This window comes from Artemia franciscana, chromosome 5 (genome assembly GCF_032884065.1).
Source record: "Artemia franciscana chromosome 5, ASM3288406v1, whole genome shotgun sequence".
Taxonomy (NCBI): domain Eukaryota; kingdom Metazoa; phylum Arthropoda; class Branchiopoda; order Anostraca; family Artemiidae; genus Artemia; species Artemia franciscana.
In genome coordinates this window covers 39,017,308-39,034,105 of record NC_088867.1, presented here as the reverse complement: position 1 = coordinate 39,034,105, position 16,798 = coordinate 39,017,308, and the positions used below count along the sequence as shown (strand labels likewise).

Here is a 16,798-nt window from a genome sequence, read left to right as displayed (position 1 = left end):
TCTGATGTGTGATTGTCATTAAGATTGCTTGACTCTTTGGAATAATATTATTTGTATGCATAGACGCCACATAGATCTTTATTTTGTATTAAATATGATAAAACCTTTTTTGTAGCTGAATGTGAGGACTAACAGAAATTATTCCGTATATGAGAGGTGAAAAATCTTCTTATTCCAATTAATCGGTTCTTGTGCTTCAGGTGTCGTTCCTAAGAACCGGGACAAAAAGTCAAACTTTAGTGCAAAGAGCAAGGGATTTTGGAAAGTGAACCCCCTCTTAAACGGGATAAGATCTATTCGTTTTGACTTTTAATGTTGGTCCATATTTTCAGATGAAAAAACTTTTTTTTTTATTTAATTTCTGATCATTTGAAACAATGCCGGGAAATCGGCCTCCTCCATATGTGGGAAATTCACGAGTAAAATCTTCCAATAGAAAATTTTCCCCTGACAATTCCATCCTTGCTGAAAATTTACCCTGGATTAAGAGCTTTGAAATCCACTATCTAGTGACTAGATTTATAGTCCCTTTGCTTTTTCAGAATTACTTTTTTACTGTTTGAGGATTGGTTTTAACCAAAATAGCGCAATGATAACTATTTTGAAATATCCTAAGGGGTAAAATTATCAAATTTTATCATCCATTAAGTTCTGATCTTTTTTTTTTTTTTTTTTTTTTTTTTTTTTTTTTTGTGCGGCATGGTGAAATCTGCGTATTATTAAGTCAATGCACCAAATAGTTTAAATATTTACGCAGATAGGTGCCAAAAAGAAACTTCGTTCTTCGGTTCGAGTGTATAATTAATTATGGTAGCATTGTACTTAGTTGTAGTAAATGCAAGTTGTACTTTCTCTCCTCAATTACATTGTCCCTGAGCATAGGTGAAGCTGAAATCAGTCAAGTCGCTTATGGAGGCCCATTTTAACTCGGGAGGAAGGGGTATTAGTATTGATCTTGGGGCAAATATAATTGAGCCAATTATGATTGGGGCAGTTTTTTTTCTAAAACTAGTTTTTTCTAAACCTTCTAAACCTTCATTTCACATTACTTAATCAAGTGACCACGTTTTTCAGCATCCATAGTTTATTGATTTTTAGTGATTTTTCTTTTGGAACTATTCATGTAAGTGTGAATATGGTCTTCTTACTTGAAGAAATATGTAAAAATTAGCAATCGGACCATAGTGAGATGAATGATATGATTGATATGGAATTATTCCTGCGTAGTTCAACTATTATCGATTTTTCATTTTTCTACAAATATAGGGTAACATCACGAATCAGTTTATTAAAACCAGTTTTGCAGGTGCATGTTGATTAAACTGTGAAACCATAGTTTTTGTTTGTTTTAAATTGAATTTTGATGTGTTTAAGTGTTTATTAGGTTTAGTGTCTTTCTTAAAATCCTATAAAAATAATCAAAATAAATTCAATGCTTCAATTGAGCTAGACGTTCTTTCTAACTGTCTAACTTTCTAAACTTACTACCAATTTGACAACGAACGGGATCAATTGAAATTGTTGTTGGTGAATTTTTCTAGCAAACCGTATACAAATAAACTCTCTTGTAACTGGAGATACAATCACCCATTTAACCATTATATATGTTGCCATATTTCAATTGCCATTGTGTATATCTGCTCAAATGACTCTTTCCAAAAACTAAATAAAAAAAAATTAATTTTTTTAGCTGAAAGTAAGGAGCGACATTAAAACTTAAAACGAACAGAAATTACTCCGTATATGAAATGGGTTGTCTCCTCTTCAACGCCTCGCTCTTTACGCTAAAGCTTTTAATTGTTTTAAAAAGTAGAATTGTGGCAAAGAGTCAAACTTTAGCGTAAAGAGCGAGGGTTGCGGAGGGGACAACCCATTTCATATACGGAGTAATTTCTGTTCGTTTTAAGTTTTAATGTCGCTCCTTACTTTCAGCTAAAAAAATTAGTTTTTTTATTATTTAATTTCTGAACGTTTTTGAATTAAAGTATGTTTGGTTTTGGCTCTCCGCACATAAATTATCAAAATGAAATTTGTATATTAATTCTGTTTTGGCTAAATGGCTTTCTCTTAGTTTTGATCAGACGATTTTGAGAAATAAGGGGTGGAGAAGGAGGCCTAGTTGCCCTCCAATTTTTCGGCTACTTAAAAAGGCAACTAGAACTTTTAATTTTTAACGAACGTTTTTATTAGTAAAAAATATACGTAACTTAAGAATTAACTTACGTAACAAACTTTCATAACCTTATATTTTTATTATGTATACGAGGAGGTTTGTACCCTCGTTAATACCTCGCTCTTTACGCTAAATCGTAAGTTTTGTCCCAATTCTTTAAGAATGACCCTTGAATCAGAAAGGCCGTAGAATAAATGGTTGAAATTACTAAAAATACTTTAACATAAAGAGCGAGGTATTTATCTCCTCCTAAATACCTCGCTCTTTATGGTAAAGTATTATTAGAACCCCTCATATTCGTAATAATATCTGTTTGTTTTAAGTTTCAATGCTACTCCTTCCTTTCATTTGAAAAAAGTTTTCATGTTTATTTTTCATTGTTTTCTTATAGTAATGCTAGAAAATACTGCGCCCTTTTCATTGAATTTTTCTTCCCCCATGACAGATTCCTCCAAGGAAAGATCCTCCGACATAGCCCCTCTCCTCAGCCCCACCCCCAAACAAAATAAAATCCCCCTGAAAACGTCTATACACTTCCCAATAACCATTACGGTATGTAAACACTGGTCAAAGTTTGTAACTTGCAGCCCCTCCCCCAGGGATTGTGGGGGAGTAAGTCATCCCCAAAGACATAGTTATTAAGGTTTTCGACTATGCTGAACAAAATGGCTATCTCAAAATTTTGATCCGTTGACTTTGGGAAAAAATGAGCGTGGGAGGGGGCCTAGATGCCCTCCATTTTTTTGGTCACTTAAAAAGGGCACTAGAACTTTTCATTTCCGTTAGAATTAGCCCTCTTGCAACATTCTAGGACCCCTTGGTCGATACGATGTCCCCTGGGAAAAAGAAAAAGAAAACAAAAAACAAAAAAACAAACAAATAAACACGCACCCGTGATTTGTCTTCTGGCAAAAAACACAAAATTCCACATTTTTGTAGATAGGAGCTTGAAACTTCTACAGTAGGGTTCTCTGATACGCTGAATCTGATGGTGTCATTTTCGTTAAGATCCTACGACTTTTAGGGGGTGTTTTCCCCTATTTTCTTAAATAAGGCAAATTTTCTCGGTCTCGTAACTTTTGATGGGTAAGACTAAACTTGATGAAACTTATATATTTAAAATCAGCATTATAATGCGATTCTTTTGATGTAGCTATTGATATCAAAATTCAATTTTTTAGAGTTTTGGTTACTATTGAGCCGGGTCGCTCCTTACTACAGTTAGTTACCACGAACTGTTCGATGACTGGTATTGGTGTCTCGTGGACCGTCGGCTGTGAGTGACCCTTTTCTTGAAATGGGGAGGGAGGTACAGTAATCGATGGTATTAGTGGACGAAAAATATTATATAAAATTTATAAAAATGAAGTTGAAACTACGAAAGAGGCATTTTAGGTGAGGGTATAGCGGAGAAGACGCACCATGGTACTGTGCTGTATACCCATACTTCATCTTTGGGGGAAATATAATCCAAAAACTATCTTGGCAGATGGTAGGATTGATAATAAAAGATTTTGCCCCTGAGTCAGACCAAGAAGATTATGCTTAGGGAGCCCACCATAAGTTTTATCAGAAATAAAACTTAAAGAAACGGTAAAGAATCCAATTCTTATTTTTTAGCCTATTGTCGCCAATTTAGTTGATAATGCCTTGATACCGGTCACTTGTAGCCAGTTTCAACTTTTTTTGTAAAGATACTTTCATTTATTTATTAATATAATTAAGGTGAAGAAAAAAACTCCCGATCCCCATTACGACCCAGTTTCTCCAGTAATCAGAGACATCACTTATGGGAGGCTGAATGAGGACGCTCATCAGTGTATTTAGCCATCCGGTAAAAACTGAATCACTAAAACTTTAATGTAGTTTAAATATTACTAGTGATTTTTGAAAGAAAATCAGCAAATAAAACAAAAATTATTACCAATCTGCCTGTCTTTGTGTATCTTTATTTTTACCCTCTATTATGCTTTCAGTGAAGCACTGCAAGCTTTAGTGGAAATAAGGGAGATGAGGGGGCGGTAGCCCACATTAAATATAGGATATTTTTTTTTCGTTTCAGTTTTAATGACGCTCTTGGCTTTCATTTGAAAAAATACTTAGACTTTATTATTTAATCCCGTTAAAAATTGAACTTTTCTTGGCACAATGAGTGAAAAGGTCAAAGTTCTAAGATGTTAAATTTGTGATTTTCGTTTATATGAGAATCACTGGAACAGCAGTGCAATTAGAACTAAATAGAATTGTTCACATTATCTGCCAACAACGAATTGACTGTCTTCTCCAGCCAACACTCTTCCTATTATATCCCTCTCCAGCTACTGTACCTCTTAAGGTCCCTTCCGTTTCACTAACTATTTTAGTTTTCCTAATTGGTGAAAAAATGGCAACTAGATGAAAATTAGAAAATAACTTAAAACAGTTAAATATATGACTTATTTACTTCTTTCCAACAGTTCCACTTTTGAATTGTATTTCAAAACAAGGGAAACTTTCCAAATTCAAGTAAAAATAAAATTACATCAAGAGTGCGTTGGCAGCTCAAATCCTGTTTCCTTTTGCAACTCGCTTTTAGGCTGTCGCTAGTGACCAGAAGACTGAAAAATGTTTCTTGCCCACAGTGGGGTGAAATCTGTTAAATTAGAAAATAATCTCTGATTCTAAATAGGAACAACAAATCTGCACGTACCTCTATTCGATTTCCGGTTCGATAAGAAATTTAAATTTTTCAAGTCACGAGTCAATATTTTGAAACTCGAAGAAAAAAGGCGTTTTCTTTTATAATATACTACAAACAACGTGTGTTTTAGCGCTTTTGCGAGTGTTTCTTCCATGCCACCAGCAAAGGTTTCCTAAGGAGTTTGATGCGGGCAAAACCTTCTATTTAGTCAGGTTTCTTTATCACCACCATTAATTTGCTATGTGAATGGTGAATATTTACCCACTTCTACTGCTACTAACAACTCACCACATCACCAAGCCGCCTGAGGCCAACAAACTTACGCACACTCCTCCTCCATCTCAATCTATTCAGAGCATCCCTCTTTCCACCCTCTCAGGAAGTTACCCTTTCCTTTAAATCTTTCTTTATGACATGCTCACACCCCAACCTCGGACGACTTGATTTGCGTTTAGCCTTAGACGGTTGGCCAAAAAGGATAATCATTCATCCTTCATCCATAGAACGTGCCCTAGTCATCTCAACCTTTCTCTCATTGTAGCCCTAGAAAGCGAGATTGAACCAAACTTTACCTACAGTCTACTGTTTGAAAGTCGGTCAGTCAGCTGGGTCCCCAGAACAATCCGTAGGCAATTTCTCTGGAAAACATCTAGCGAATCTCCATCCGCTATTCGGAGCGCCTATGCTTCAGAACCATATTTGTTTACCTTATCGGTGGATATTCTACATTATCTGTTTCAGTATACACATGACACTAATAATTTTCTGAATATTTTTCAACATATTGCATAATCAATGGCATTGCTCTACCGTTGCCTATAGTACCTTCAATGGATTTTTTGCCCACCTTGTATGGAAGGGGTTTTTGTAGAAACTTGGTAGGGGGTCTTTCCATTCGACGCTCAAAGTTCTAGTGTTCTTTTTAATAGCTAAAAGCTATTGAGTGCGACCATCCACCTCCCGCGCCCTTCATTATTTTATGCCCCCTTGAACCCGCTATTGTACCGGATCACGATTCCCAGATAACTCTGTTGATCAGAACAGTATAAAAATCAAATGAATACAGTTCTATGAACTAAAAACTCCCACCGCTCCTGGGGCAAGGGCCGTAAATTGTGTAAATCGTCATGTGTCTACAGATCAGTTTAATTGCGGAAAAAGAGGTTTGGTTATCTTGGGTGTTCAATTGGCTCGGAACTTTTGTAAATCGTCCTCTTGGGAAAGGGGATCACTTATTTTTGCTGTGTCGTAGGGGCTCGAAAATGGGCAAAAAGCTTTATGTCTCTGATCAGTTCGAAATTTATATCCGTAAGTCCTTGCACAAAGATGAACTAACTGTTTGTGAAGGACGTTGTTGTCCATTCGGATTGAAATTTCAATCCTTCATCCCCGGGGATCCGAATGGATAGAAGAAAACTTGTTCCCCCTAAAATCGGTTATGTAAAAGGACCAAAATATTTTTTGTCGGTGAGCGGGAGTGGGATCCGAAAAATGGACCAAAAAACCGTTTTCTAATTGGTTTGAAAATTTCATTTATCGTTGCCTTGGCTAAGGAGCTTGATTTACTTGAACTTGAAGTTAGTCGGGAGGGAAGGTTCTATGGGACTTTGAATTTTACATTGGGGGAGGGGGTAAATGCTATGTCTCCAATCCATCTGAACATTTTTGTAGCATAATCCTCCATGGGGAGTATAATCAAAAGTCACTATTTGTTGCCAGGTTATCAAAATAGCGTATGTGTAGTATCTCGGGAAGGGCTCGAGTTCTTAGAAATTAAAGCTCAAGAGCCGCCATAATTTCAGACTTCGGAGTAGCTGAAAATAAAGATTATTCAATTTCATTACCTTTTAATTCTTTATGCCTAATGCCTCACGATTGTAATATCATTTTGCCATCAACTTAGTTCTATCAAAATTATCTTATCTACTTTCGTCAACACCTTGACGTTTCTGACTCAGAATTCGAATTTTTAGGGTATCCTAATCTTACTTTTGAAAACGAAAACGTCAAATCCTTATGTTTGAAATCGAAAAGAGGCTAAGTAAAAGCATTTTATTAGTCAGTGTTGAATTGACTAGCTTCAGAGATGATCAAACAATTCCTGGTAACAGTTCTTGATAGGGCTCAATAGAAACCGAAACTGTAAGACACTGAGTCTTGATAATTACAGATACATCGAAAGAATCAAATTTTGATGCTGATTCAAAATATGTAAAATTCATGAAATTTAATGTTACCCATCAAAATTTACGAGCCTGAGAAAATTTGTCTAATTTTTGAAAATGGGGGAAACAACCCTAAAAAATCAAGTGATCTTAGTAAATATCCTAGAAGATTAGAAGAGGGCTCATTTGATCGGAAATCAAAAGTTCTATTCCTCTTTTTATTTGACCAAAAATATTGGTGGGCAGCTACCCCCTCTCCCACGCTCATTTTCCCCCAAAGTCACCCGATCAAAATTTTTAGATACCATTTTTTTCAGCATAGTTGAAAAATCTTGTAAATATGTCTTTGAGGATGATTGACCCTATGTCCAGTAACTATGTCTTTGTGATCGAGGATGATTTTTTTTATTTTTTTTTATAATTATTCTATTTTGAAGGTTCTTGTGTACCTTGAGTTATTCTTAAATAATTGGAACAAAAGGTCAAACAAAAGCGTAAAGAGTGGAGTATTGAGAAGGGTGTAACGACCTTATATACGTAATAGTTTTTGTTCGTTTTAAGTTTTAATGTTGCTCCTTATTTTCAGTTGAAAACTCGTTTTTTTTTATTTTAATCAAACAGTTCGTGGCAATGAACTGTAGTAAGGAGCGACCCAACTAAATAATAACCAAAACTCTAAAAAATGGAATTTTTATACTAATAGACACATCAAAAGAATCAGATTTTTATTCTGATTTTAAATATATATGTTTTATCAAGGGGCTGTTCCCTCCTCAACGCCTTGCTCTTTACACTTAAGTTTTTTTTTTATTTTTTTTAGCGGGATGTTGAAGTGGGGACAGTCCCTTCATATACCGACTAATTTCTGTTCGCCCCTTACTTTCTGTCGAACAAAGAAGCATCATGAGTTCCTTTGCACTGTCCCGCTAGATTGTTATTTTTTGCAGTCCCCGGCAACCGAATGCATATGACTACGCTTGGCATCGTTTTCCAAGGCCAAGTTATTCACGATTTCTTGAGCATTTTAAAACATCGACTTCTTTTTGCTTAACCTGTTGCCACCATTAAACGTCATTGAAGCCTGAAGCCGTGCTCGTTGCGGCTGTGAATTTCTGTAGCTATCGGCTATAGCGCGTTCTGGTCTTAAGCCATTTGATGTAATATTCTGTAAATGTGTACTAAAGTCTTGCAGTGTATTGTTGATTATTTCTTGAAGATATAAGGCGTGATTGACCTTGGTTTTGCAATTTTGGATTATTCATTCCTGAAAACAGTCATCATAGAGGTTAGTAGCCTGTTCTGCTTCAGTTCAATCAGTATCCCCACTGATGTATATGAACCCTTTTTGACCTGTCATTCAATCTTAGGTCCCACACAATTTACCTCAAATGATTCTGAACATACTCTATTTGTTCCTTCTTCTTTCCGCTTTGCATCTTCAGGCCCAGAATTTAATATGCATAGCAATTGGTCCAATACCAACGCGAAGATTAAACCGGATATCCCTCTTGGAGAAAACTGATTATTCATAAAAAAGAGCAATTATGAGGATTTTGAATATATACTTTTATATTGTGTATAAAAAGGAAAAATAAAAGCAAGGTAAAATTCTTGTTAATTGACTTCTTGCTATCTCGGAAAGGGTTTAGTTATGAAAATGAAACTTTCAGGGATGAATCTACAGACTAAAGTATGCTCTGGGAAGGTATTTTGAAGTAACTACCTCCACTCCTTCTCCCTCTGGAGGGCCCTGACCTTTGATGACCTTTAAAAATATGTGTGTTATAAAAGTGAAACCTTGCAAAATAGATCTTCTGCTTAATTGAAGTACAACAAAATTGTTTTCAGCTTCATAACTTCGCTCAATTCCATTTTATAAGGTTTTAAAGATATGCAAATACATTTCCTAAATTTTGAAAAAAAAAACATTGATATGGCTCAAAACTCTACTCAAATAACAGGAATTGCATTTTCAGAAGTAAAGGCAGAGAAAAGGCAACTAGTAACTGAAAATTAAGGTAAAATGTTGTTTTGTCAAAATTTCAATACGTATAGACCTGTCATGTAGGCAAATTTCGGGGCTCTCTAAAGGGAGAAGGAGTGGAGGTGGGTACTTTAAAACACCTTCCCGGGACATACTTTAGCCTGTAGACCCATCCCTAAAAGTTTCATTTTCCTAACCTAAACCCTTTTCGAGATAGCGAGAAGTCAATTAACAAGAATTTTACCTTGCTTTTATTTTTCCTTTTTATACACAATATAAAAGTATATATTCAAAATCCTCATAATTGCTCTTTTTTATGAATAATCAGTTTTCTCCAAGAGGGATATCCGGTTTAATCTTCGCGTTGGTATTGGACCAATTGCTATGCATATTAAATTCTGGGCCTGAAGATGCAAAGCGGAAAGAAGAAGGAACAAATAGAAAAAGAAAAAATAATTTATGTATTGATTTTAGACGCTCAAAATTTTATACCTATTCAAAAAATGTCACAAGTAGGCTTTGCTGTTTACTAATTAATATTTATTTATGCAAATGAGTTTGCTAAAGCTTGACGCTTTTGTACTGTAATGTGTACTTCCCATTTTTGACTTCTAAAAATTCACATTTATTACTTCCGAATGTTTCGTCTACGGAACCCGTCAGTTTTGAAGGTTTTTGTGTTTATCCTAAGGAATTGCACACTGTCTGATTCAGACGTAGGCTGACAACTTAATGCCTCCGAAGTTGCTCTTGGGTCTGTGTCTGGTCCTTCCTACCCGTCTCCAAGGTTTTAGGGTATGTTTACGCACCTTTTGCGTATTTCTAAGACCAATGATCACTACAGATGAGACCATGGTTACCAAACTTTTGGGGTCTTTTTCACACTTTTTGGGGTCTTTGACACTTTTCACTCTTCGGCCAAATCCTAGTACTTTCTCTTAAAATAATATCTTTTGTGAAACGTATTAAGCTTTTTTGAGAGAAATCTCCGCACACACAAAGCATAAGTCCTATTCGAATGGGCACTTAAGGCACATGTAAGGCTCAATGGAGGCGTTCTGGGTCTAAATAGTGGGAAACTAAAAATAGTGAAAGTTATTTCTCGACAAATAGTTATCCAGTGATTTTTCAAGTGTTGCTCAATGATTCCTTAAAAATCCCTACAAGAACATTTTTGTGGAGTCTTTAGCGGCTCATTGATGTGTACATTAGTATTCTTTAACATGTGCTTTATGTATGGTACTTTGATAAGACCCAAAATGGCTTCAATAAGCCTTTAAAACTACACCAGGTCTCAAACTTTTAGCGAAATACGGTTGTTTGAGAAAACATAGAGATAGAAAAAAGAATAAAGGCTAGATTTGACAAAATTTTGCCGTTAACCAACTCGTGCTAAATATTTGGAACTTGAAATTGTGGCTGTCATTTCTGAAGCCTAGCAATATAATGATAAAATCCCCATCATCATTCTCCCTGGACTGTACAAAATGAAAGAAAGTGATAGGCTAAACAAACTCCATGAATGTAACTTCGAATTTTTTCAGAATCTGTCCTCTAAACTAAACACTTCACCAACAAAATTGTTATTTTATTAGATTGAAACAAATTACAGTTACTGTATTTCTGGAGTAGCTTCCAGTTTATATCCCAGTCACCCCCCCTTTAAGAAATGTCTGGACATGACCCAAAACTATATCTAAAAATTACTGATTTTACTGGGGATTTTTCTTCTGTTCAAATAGGCATTGTTAACCGTAACCAACTGCTGAAAAGAAAAATACAAATTAACAAAACGAGGAAACTTTCGGTATATTCTAAGGCAATATCTTGGCATTGGGTTTGGGTAGTGGGACTGGGATTCAGTTAATCTGGATGCAACTCTGAAATCCAATAAATTGAAATTTTCTAAGTGTTATAAAGTAAACAATTTCTATCATAGTGTTTGGTTCGGAACAGACCTTAAAGTAAACTATTGCCCTTTGTTTTGCTTCTATGCAAAACATTTTCTATTGTAATAATTAATGAATCTAAATCTAAGGGGACCCCCCTCCCTGTATCCTCCTATGAAACTCCCCGTTGACGACGTATTACAACTCTCCAAACTTTAAAGATAGTAAATTCGCAGCCGTTTTGTTTGGGAAGTAGAATTAGAAGATTGAAGGGTCCAAAATTACCCCTTAGCTCTCAGAACTAGAAAGAAAAGACCCTATAATGGGTACTAGAATTAATACATCTTTATTTTTGACCGCTATTTAGTACCTGAAAAAAATTGAATGAAATGAAGCTTTTTCCTATGGAATCGTCCATGTATTTTTTGCTTCGCTAGCATCTTTTTACATTTCGCTCTTCTTATCTTAAAATTCAAAGTTTGACCCACAACTACTGTTCTTCTGCCTGCCCAGCTATTTTCTGTCCAAGTTTACCGAGGTCAAAAGTAAACGACGAACAAAATTAAAAGTTGGCTTCAAGAAATGCACCTTTGCCAGTCACAGCCTAGTCAGCTAAATTATTGGCCGCAAATGAGCGTTAAAAGTATTCTATATAATTGCAACAAAGTTCAGTTAGTTGAAAAAATCTACTTTTCGCAGAATACGAAATTCAACTGACCTGTTGATCATAGATTGCAGAACGGATCCAACCCATAAAAGTGCAAATAATACTTGAGTCAGTAGAGTAAAATTTATGCTGGGACTATTTTTTCTTTGAAGGTTCAACTAGAAAAAAAAAAAAAATCAGTTTATGTCAATGAATGTGAGCTTCGAAATACTTTTGTGTGATGCTTAGTATTTCATTGGGGGAGGGGTAGTTCTGGAATCCTAAATACGCCCTTGTAGTCAAGTAAAACCAAAAGTATATTTTCTTGCATAGCATGGACCCAGGTGGCCGTGAAATCCAATATAATTGTCCAAAAAAAGGGGGGGCCCCTTGAGACCCTGAGAGTGCGCTCATTATGGGTGTAAAAGCATCGTTATGTTATTTTTTATCTTACATCATCTTTGGAAATAAATTGTTTTTTTCATCACTTGTTTTATAGTTCGGTAAGGTGTATTCAGTAGTGAGTTCGAGAGTCCGTCTTGGAAGAAATTTAGAGCTATTGTTTGTCTTGATTTTGTGTCTTACCGTATAATTTTCAGAAAATACATTTGTTTAATAGACTGAATAATTCTTTGCAGTTGTTGGATAACGTATCTAATATAAACAGTATTACAGTTTCTTTTTTCCTTCTTAAATCATCTATTTTTTCGACTTAGATTTATAAAATTGTAAGAAACCTTTGAGGATTACCAATTTTGCCGACAATTCATGTACCTCTGACCAAAATTCTCCTAAACCACTGCGAGAATTTCTTGCTCTCTCCATTTGAGACATCATACGTTATTTTTAGCTCTAAACAAGTGAACAATCTGACAGAGGCGCCATTTGGACCAAAGCTTGGGGTGGGCATAAACCCCATCTTGGGCCCCTCCGACTCACTTCGTGTCGCGTAATCATCTAGGAAATGGGCATTTGACAGAACTTGAGAATTTTATTATGTATCTTACCAATAGCAAATAGCGTAATTACCCCAAGGGTCGTCAAGTAATTACGCTCTTTGGTTAATAGGCGTGCAGTAATCTCAAATCAATTGGACAGAATGGATTATGTTGGACATAATGGATTATTATGGCCGGCAAAGGGCCCTTTGTGGTGGAGGCTTGGGCCCCCTGGAAAATCAGGGGTGAGCATTTGCCCACCCCTGACCCCCCCCCCCAAATGGTGCCTCTGCTATCTGACATAAAGCGAACTATTTATAAAACAAGGGTTTTTTTTCAATTACTTGATGTATAAATAATTTTCTTTCTTCCAACAGATCATTTCATTGCATTTACTTGACGTATGGCCTTTGGCTGCAACATGTACAAGAAGTTGTTTCTCATTTTCTTTTTTTTGGGAATGTTATTTCATTCCAGAATTAAGTTTGATATCTACCTATAGTATTATCAATTCAAATGATTTTATATCCCCCTTCCCCCTGTGAATCTCTGCCTGCTTTTCCTCGTCACCTAAAACGGATGCGAATTCTTCAGATTATTATTCAGCTTGATAATGTGAAAAGACGGCGTTTGGTCATCACCTTTTCGTTTTGTGTGGCAGAAGAAACATTCCAAAATTATTAACAAGATGTTAAAAACTCATTCATCGTCTCTTGTCATAAATTTATGATTGGATCATATTTTTTCCATATGTCACATACCTTTTTTTTAACCCGGAAAAATCTTAGTATTTTAATTTGTATTTCAAATGCACACCTGAAAGCAGAAACACGATATGCTTGGGTGATGCGGGATGGTACTGAATTAGGTGACCGACTTTTGAAATAATTGCAGTCAAACGGTAAACTATAGCCTAGGCCTAGCGCTTTGATAAATCGTCACATCGGGTAGTTTTACTTGAAACCGGTTTTTCGACAGGTTAATCTTCAGGGCTTAGAAAAAGCAAATTTGAGCTGTTATGATGCTTGAAGCTTTTGAAGATAAATAATGGTTGTTTGTGGGACTAGGAAAATGGGCCAAAACTTCTTCTCGGCTGACTTGTTTAAATTCCAGACTATTTCACCGTCATAAGTAAAAAAAAAAAATCCCTGTAAAGTTCATACATAGAAACATTCCCTTTGAGTTACGCAGCTACTGAGGAACCACCTAAACTTTTCTGTCGCTGAGCCTCTTTCCAAATGCGGTATAATCCTGGACTAGGGGCTATTGAGAAGGGAACATGTTACGAAAACAGTTCTTACTTCATAATACTATATTTCCTATGTGTTTTTCTGTTTTGTTTTTTTTTTAATTTCATGATAGTTAATTCAATTTACGTTTACACGGGTTGAAATAAGGGGATCGTTATCCTTTCGATTGCGTGGCAAGGCGAAATGGATCGGCAATATATAATTTGGGCTATATATTTGCACATTAGGGGTGGGATAGAGGATACATTATAGTGAAGCTGCAGTCAAAATGTGTTAACTACAATTATTCTGCATATTATAAAGTAAGAATTGTTTCCCTAACATATTTTCTTCTCAATAGCCCCTGATCTAGTCTAATATCCAAAATGCCTCCACCCCCTAGTCAGAACTCTGAACACGACCCTGTCTATGACTGAAAACTGTCTGCCTATGACAGACTGTATCACTAATATGGCTAATCAGCTATTAAAATTGTTAAAAGTTTCAAGATATCAACGCTAATCTCAATTGCATTTTCTTGCAAATTTATCCTTTTGGGTTTCTCTAATTTGGGTTTCTAGAACATAAAGCGTTTTACGGACAAAACTTTAAATAGATTAACCAGTGAAAAAAGTATAGTGGAAAGGCGCTTCACGCCAGTGTTTACCATGCAATTTTTTTTATCGACTGGTTGAAAACGCTATGGAGCGTACAACCTACCCTTATACATGACACCCCTGTTGTCTATCTCTGGAAAGTTTCTTATATTGTGTATATCTGGTCTGAAATTGGCCTAGTAAGAATAATAATTTCAGAAAGAAAGAAATAATGTCGGTTCTTTGTTAACACTAAGAATCATTTCCTTCTGTAGTTCAATACGAAAGTAAATATTTGAAACTTTTGATAGAAACGTTTCATTCTGAAGTTTGTTTCTTTTATTGTGGCTTAACCGAAACTAAAAGTTTGGAGATTGGCAATAAAGAGCTCTAATTAACCGTGTAAAATAATTTTACAAGTTTACTTTCTCACACACAAATATGCTGAATTTCCAGTAAAATATTTTATGTCTTCTCTTTTGTTTCGTTATTCTTCCTTTTCTTATTACATGATTATTTATATTAGTTTCTTTCTAAAATAGGAACATTATACGGTAATCAAAAACTGAAAAGAACAGTAAGTGAGAATGCTTGTTTTCCATATAATCCCTCATTTTCTGTTTTTGGGACACCTCCTCTCTAATGTTTGTAGAGTAGAGTGAAAAAAGTGGAAACAAGTTTTGATTGTTTGAAATCTGCTACTAACTATTTTTCTTCTTTTTTTTTGCTTCTGAATAAAGAAAATTAAGTAAAATTTGTAATATAAGTCTTTTATTTTAGGCTTTTATAAATATTAGACCTAAAATTTCCATTTAAAAGTGGTTTGATTTTAGATATTGCTGCCTTTATTCAGCATAAGACCGGTGTTAGAATTGAAGAATGGTAAGGAATGTAGATGGGAAACGAAAATAAAGAGCTGCATGTTGTCATTTATTGCAACGAAATTCATTATTCTGATGATGTTCATTCTTACAGTAAAAATTGGCCGCAATGCTTATTTATCAGGTTGTTTTAGGAGTCGCAAGTTGCATAAAGTGTATACCTAAAGTGTTGAATGGCCTAGGCCTATAGTAAGACCTTTGGAAAATGTCTGGTTTAACAACACCGAGGGTGATTCTGGACTATCACCATGGTTGGCTTAATTGCTAAGTACGTATCTTGGATGTTTAACTGCCAAAGTGCGTGTCCATGACATAAGTGCTTCTGTTACAAAAAATGTAAGTTATTTTGGTACTTGTGTATTATTCAGTACACACTCAATAAGTGAAGTTAGGTTCTTTCATGAAACAAACTACGATGCAGGTACATTTTAATTAAATATCTTATATATAGAGTTGGTTAGGTTAGGTTAAGTTAGGTATTTGATATAATACACCTCACTCCCCCACCCCTAATATGCAAATATATAGCCCGAACTTTTGATAAAGCTAATGAAATAAAACAAAATATAATGAAAATTTTGTTTTGTCTTTGTCTTTGTTTTGTCTTGAGTTTTGTCTTTGTGGCTATGAAACCGGATTTTCTCATAAAATGTACCTGCATCGTAGTTTGTTACACGAAAGAACCTAACTTCACTTATTGAGTGTGTTCTGAATAATACACAAGTACCGTTTTTTCAACAACAAAACAATTTTTGAGCTCATCAGAGCTAAGATTTCAGAGGCGTGTTTAGCTATAATTAGGCACTTATCTCCCCGGGTCAAAGGAATAGGGGATTTGATAAAAATATTTTTATGATGACCATTTGTCTCGTTCACAGTATAAGTATATACGAACAGTGGTGGAAAGTCCTATGCTCTCCATTGAAGGTTTGTGAAACACATCTAAAACCTCACAAGCTAAACCACTCTTCATGACCCCGCCTTCGTCCGCGCGCAATGACATATGTTTTGTGCGTCACGATGATTGAATTCACACTATGAATGTTTGTAGAAACTTTTAGTTACTGTTCGTATATATATTTATACTGTGGTCTCGTTCGCTCAACATTGAAACAAATCAGACGGTTGGACTCGTGATGACACAAGACATAAAACCTTTAATGTGCATTTGTCGGTCTGGTGGGAACTTGGCTGAGGGTTCGACAGTGCAACCGTGCGTCGGTTGTCTTGCTAAGAATATGGGGGAAAAGCTGGAGAAATAGCAATACAGGACTGGGTTGTGATTTACGGTGACAATCCTTATATACAAAACGTAGGGCTGCCTAACTTTCATCCTCACTTTGCCTCGTATTCCCGAGTGCTCTTTGTCCGAAATTTTGTCCCTCAAGGCGAAAGGTTATTTTTCAATTATTTTTTTAGGACATCCATAACTTCCCTCCTTGAAAGAAATGCCTAGATATTGTTCTATGCCCATTACTGTATAAACAGTAATTGTTGGCATACTGTCAAGGTTACTAGATTTTTTTTTTCTTTTGGACTATATGTATTCAATTTATCTCCATTTTGTATGCTTTATATTTTGATAGGCTAGCTGTCAGGGTGTGGCTTAATCTAAGG

At 35.5% G+C, this 16,798-nt stretch overlaps 1 protein-coding gene across 4 annotated transcripts in view; it reads left to right on the top strand.

Moving 5' to 3' along the window:
• Positions 1-16,798, top strand: part of LOC136027384 (uncharacterized) — a 131,431-nt gene that overhangs the window by 77,425 nt on the left and 37,208 nt on the right. The window contains exon 1 of one of the 4 annotated variants that reach the window (XM_065704571.1): positions 8,150-8,303. The exons of the other annotated variants lie outside the window; for them this stretch is intronic. The gene's annotated coding sequence lies outside the window, so the exon portion shown is untranslated. Of the gene's footprint in view, positions 1-8,149; positions 8,304-16,798 lie in introns of those variants that run through there. 4 annotated transcript variants of the gene reach the window in all.